This window comes from Spinacia oleracea, chromosome 3, assembly GCF_020520425.1.
Source record: "Spinacia oleracea cultivar Varoflay chromosome 3, BTI_SOV_V1, whole genome shotgun sequence".
Classification (NCBI taxonomy): domain Eukaryota; kingdom Viridiplantae; phylum Streptophyta; class Magnoliopsida; order Caryophyllales; family Amaranthaceae; genus Spinacia; species Spinacia oleracea.
This window is the reverse complement of record NC_079489.1, coordinates 113174688-113180687: the sequence shown is the minus strand read 5'-3', so window position 1 is coordinate 113180687 and position 6000 is coordinate 113174688.

Here is a 6000-nt window from a genome sequence, read left to right as displayed (position 1 = left end):
GTTGCCAGAAGTTCGTGCCAGGTCATACTTGATACCTCCGAGGAACGCGTGCCACGTCAGCACCGTAAAAGATCCCACAACATTTGGCGCCGTCTGTGGGGAGGTACAGTGTCATGGCCGAACTACACTCTGACAGAGAGTACGCTGGTGGAGAAGAAGACGGCACATTGAAGAAGCCAATCGAATCGCAAATGCAGGGAACACACCGCGACGGATGCAGGCTGAGGTGGTTGTAGAAGAAGAACCAATAACCGAGGCATCTCCGTCAGGCGGCCATCTAAGCCCCAGCGTCCGAGACGCCGTGTTAGACAGAATCTAGATTTGCCAGTCTCGGTGGGCTCCCTACGCGAGATCTTAACAGGATTCCAACAGCAAATGAATCAGACCTTTCGACAACAGATGAGCACTACACTGCAAGATGAAATTCGGAAAAATATGCTAATCTACTGCGCTGAGAGGACGACTCCGCAGAGGCCCCTCAGTCTAGGCGTCAATCGGATAAGAAGAATGCCGCTCAGATCCAACGTTTGGAGGGCTGGAGAAGGTTCTCGTCCACAAGCAAGCAGGGGAGTCAGCCCTGTGCCTGAGCACTCGGGAAATGGCCGTGACCCCCCCACCTTCTTACCTCGAAGGGACCCAGTCATACGACCATCGTCTAGGGGAAGCCCACCAGCCGTCTTACGGCCAACCTCAAGGCGTCAAGAACATTATGAGGCTGAATCTGAACTATCAGACACCGCGTCCACTCCTGTGATGGAAGATCCGCCATTTTATCCCACTACACGTGGACCGACCCAGATGACGCCCCATAGGGTAATCATGCGCCCCCGCCTGCTATCCAACCGTCGTGAACCAACCTATCATATTCAGCAAGGGCTCAACAACCTGACGTTAAGGAACATGAGTACCCCTTTCTCTGACGAGATCATGAAAGCCCCGAAGGAACCCAAGGTAAAAACTCCTACAACTGAAGCTTATGACGGGACCATCGATCCCGATATGCACCTTGTCGCATACCGCCATCACATGTACGTTCAGGGAACCAATGAAGCCACTTGGTGCAAATACTTCCCAGCCACGCTCAAAGGAGTAGCGTCTAAATGGTTTGAACGGCTGCCCCCAGGATCAATTGCCTCTTTTAACGAACTACAGACTTTGTTCTCTACGAGGTTCATGGCACACAAGGAAGAAAGGAAAACCAGCATGCATTTGGGACGGATCCAACAGGGGAAAGACGAGTCCCTAAGAAGCTACGTGAAGCGTTTCAATCTAGAGGCTGGACAGATCCCAGACTTGCCTGATGGCGTCTCTTTTGATAATTTTATCAGGGGATTGAAGAAGGGATCCTTCAAGTTTGACCTGGTTAAGAAGAGTGTAAGGACTATGGCCGAGGTCCTGGACGAGGCTGGAGCATTTATCCATGCAAAAGAAATATGCAGCGCGTCAAAGGAAGGAAGGATTGGAGAAACAACAGACTCCTCTGGAAAGAAGGATAAAGTGGACCGAAAATCCCCATGAGTGAATGGCACATGGGCTCTCTCAAAAGAGCATGATACCAACTTTCCTGGGCACAAGAGAACGACCGCAAGAAAGGGAATATTTTGAGTACAACACAGATCTTCTCACCATACTAAAAGACGTGGGGACAAGGTACGACCTTGATCGACCTTTCCCCATGAAGTCTCCTGCTGAGACTCGAGATCCCAAATTATATTGCCAGTTCCATGAAGATATAGGACATGAAACCAAGAATTGTAGAAGCTTGAAGAGGGCTTTAGATGGCCTAGCCTCCAAAGGACACCTCAAGAACTACTTACAGAAGAATGCTCATGGCTTTGGAAAAAACCAATACAAAAAGAACAAGTCACCTGCCTCGCCGACTAAGGGACAACACAACGACGGAGGATTTGTAGCCGTCATATCTGGAGGGCCGGCCGCTGGAGGACCCACCATGAGAAGACAGGAAGATTATGCTCGCCGCTTAGGACAAGTGCTGCTGTCAGCCAAAGCGCCCATGGATCCATTCCCAAAGATAGAAATATGTGAGTCAGATGGCGGACGGATAGCCACGCCGCATGATGATCCCCTTGTGGTTGAATTCAAGATATCTAACATGAGAGTTAAACGCGTACTAATAGACACGGGAAGCTCGTCCGACATAATGAGTCTAGAATGCCTCAATCTCCTAGCGCACGACCCCAAAACCATCGAAAGAATTCACTATCCCATCATTGGTTTTGGAGGAAGTATCATTCACCCTGTTGGCGTCATCACTCTGCCGGTTCGAATTGGGGATAGGAAGAATGGGCGAAAGATGGAGGTAGACTTCCTAATTGTTAAAGACTTAACTGCATACAATGTCATCTTGGGACGACCCACCTTAAATAAGATTAAGGCTGTAGTCGTCACCCATCTGATGCTTCTGAAGTTTGTGTGTGATGATGGAGTTATAGGCACCATACATGGAGATCAACAACAGGCTAGGGACTGTTACCTGACGACCCTCAACCCGTCAGCATGGAAGCAAGATTCTGCCGAAGTTAGAGGAAAACGAAAGCATGAAGATGAACCCCAAGTCGCCAAAGAAATTAGACCCGTCCAAATAGAAGCGGTCAAAATTGAAGAAAGTGGTTGAAAGTAGAACATCATTAGGGTAACTATTGTACTCAGAGCCTACAAAACGGCCTAGCTATTGTACTAGAGCCCACAAAACGGCATGTAAATGCCCGCCTAAGACGCGGTGAATGTAGCAAGAAATTTAGTAAATGAACACTTATCTGACGAATACAAGTCTCAGTTGAACCTTCAAAAAGGAACACTAAGGGGTGAAGAAACTCACCAGAAAACAATCTCTAAAATAGTGGCGTCAATATCTGCTAAATAAACAATACCCAGTGCTAATAAACACGAAGGGTTTGGACATACCCAGTGCTAATAAACACAAAGGGTTTAGACATCCAGCATGACGCCTTTCCTTCGAAAGGCGCCCAAAAAAGAAAAGACTCAAACAAGAGCAAACATTCAGACATAAGACCTCCTCCTTGGATGGCGTCTAAAAAGACTAATCATTTGACGGCCTGAGAAGTGGCCTAGATTAGCGCCTCAAATTAGGCTGATCACCTAAAACACTGAGGTTTCCGTCCAACAACTGGACCCAAAGAAAGAATTCCCAAGAAATCTGTAACGAACTGATGGAATTAAAATAAAATAAAGTGCACAACGACACGAATTGTTTATACATAGCGCCTAAGGCGCAAACAAACCAAATCAAATAAATGCCAAAAGGCACCAAAGTTATTACAAACGCCCACGGCGTCATTCAAACCAACTACAAAGAAAAGCCGCTCAAGGATGAGGGGCAATAGAACTCCCGTCCTGGACGTCTTGGCCTTCAGGGGAGTTCACCTCGTCTTCCTCTATGTCCTCCTCCCCGTCACTGACGAACTCAGGGGGATCTAAGCCTAGGCGCCTAGCCGTCGAGACGGCTATCTGGTGGGAGATACGGCGTTTGAACCAGGAAAAGTCCTTCCCGTCCATAGACTGATCCCACGCCTTTTGGGCACTCTCCAAGATGGACTCCTCGCCCAACTTGAAAGAGCTTGCAGCCTCCTTGCGCACGGCCTCAATCTTTCCCTGCATGGCCTTGAGCTGACCTTCAAGAACGTTCACCTTGGAAGAGAAATTAGTCACCCGCTCAGAGACGGAAGAGTACTCCTTTCTCAGCACGGCAAGCCGCCCCTCATGCTCCAGCAACTTCTCTTCATACTTCTCGGCGTCCTCCTCGGCCTTCTTCAGATCTTTCGTCTTGGATTTGATCTTCTTGTCCGCGTCCAAGTTGATCAATCTGGCCGTTTTCTCAGCATATTGCTCATGATTCTCGATCTGGTCCTTGTGCTTGTGCATCTCATTGTGCATATCAAAGCGATAGTTCCTACTCTCGGCACAGCGAATGAAAAGCTGCCAAAGACAACATAGAATTAAAAAATAACGTACATATATAATCATAACTACAGAGATCCAGGAGCAAGTGTCTCACATCAAGGACGAGAGACTGAATGGACCCAAAGAATCCCAAGTCAATCCCGGGGAGTGACCTCACATATTCCTCAGGGATGGCCGCATACACGTCCGCAAGGATCTTATCCTTCGCCTCTGAGCTAAAACCGACAGAAGGGGGGATGCTCGCCACCTCGGCCCGCCGCATCCGCTTGAACATCTCAACTGAACCAAACGCCAAGATTATCAAACATTGTGCAAATCCCAACTTGACATAACAGATTTAAAGTACAGAAACACTAACCAATTGGCGAAGCTGCAGGAGAAATAGGGGCATTATCAGTAGAAGGAGCCTCAGCTTCCTTGCCTTTACCCTTGTCCTCCTTGGACGAGGTGGTGGCGTCAGCAGCCTTAGTCTGTTCGACTGCTACTTCGTCAACAGCTGCTCCGGCAGTACAATCCCTTTCGGTGTCCACCTGGGAAGGAACCTCCTTCTGCTCAGGAGAAGGAATGAACATCTGGGTAGGAAGAACCTCCCCCTCAGCTAGGGGAGCGGACGATTTTGGTACCGACGGCTTGGTGACAGCATCGGCCGGACCCATCTTCTTAAAGAAGGGTCGTTTTGGCTTAGGAGCCTCCGTCGAAGATGCAGGACGCTTCTTCGTAGCTGGCAAAGTGGGTTCCTAAAGATGAAGGAAGTCAGCGACCAAATCATGATCAGAAATGAACAGAGGCAAAAAAAATAAAAATAAAAATTACCTTGGCGACGTCACCAGAGGCACCCTCGCTGGACTTCTTAAAGGAGTCCTTTTTCTTGGCCTCCACGGCCTTGAGAATGTCCTCAGTATACACCTCGGACAGCCAAGCGGGTACTTCCACTACACCCTTGTCTTCGGAGGATAGGCGATCCATGGCAGAACTTACAAAGCCAAGGGTTAGTTAAAAAAAATGATGATGAAAATCTATGGGGAACTACCTCTACTCAAATAGGAACAAAGACCAACGGCCGAAAGAAAGACTATATTGGTGAACTGGCCGACATGGGGAAGCCAAGCATTAGGCACCCAGGCATGGCTCTTTGACGACAGCCGATACATCTCGGCCTGGAACAGGGGCTTCACTAGTCCCCACTCCCTGGACGAAAGGCGAGGGTAGGCGTCAGCTTTAGACAGATAGTGGGGTCGACGGTTCCACCTAGAAAGACGTCTAGAAAGAGAGAGGTCTTCCATTCGAACAATAGACCACTTCTTCCTCCACCAAACCCAACTAGAAGTCTTACCCACCACCGTCTTATATCCCCGACGGCTGTAAAGGGTGAACCACCCCTGGGGAGAACGAGAAGAAGGGGCAATGACTACGAGACGAAGGAAAGCAGGAAAGGAAGGGGTGACGCCGCTCAAAGCACACTTGGCAATAAAACCAAAAACGTTTGCCCAAGAGTTAGGCGTCAATTGAGCAAGGCCAATGTCATACCCCTCCAAAACGTCCATCACAAAGGGGAGCAATGAAAATCTAAGACCCAACCTAAAGGCAGCAGTATAAACAACTACCTCTCCTTGGGAGAGTTGGTCCACGGAGTCATGGGGTCGAGGGCTCCTAAGACTAAAACCTGGGGGCAGAAGCAGAAAACGCTCAAAGTCACGTCCCTGCTCCCTCAGGTACCTCAGCCATTTCATGCTGGGAAAGATATCTGACGGAAATAGATTGACGTCCTCCTTCCCCCGAACCATAGGAGGAAGGTTTTTTGCAAACTCCTTGTCTGAAGAGCTAGAGGAGTCATCTTCAAAATCCTCGCGTGGAACGCGGGGACGGGAAGCCACATTCTTCCTTCTTCTAGGAGAATGTGCCGTTCTTATGGCCCCGTCTCCTGTATTACGGAAGGAACGGACTCCACTCCTACTTCTTTGGGACGGGTTCGAAAAAGGAACCCTATCGTCCCCCTCTCGCGGTGCAGCCCATGCACGCACGTTGGCTGTTTGTCTAATTCGAGCCATGCCGTCCTGC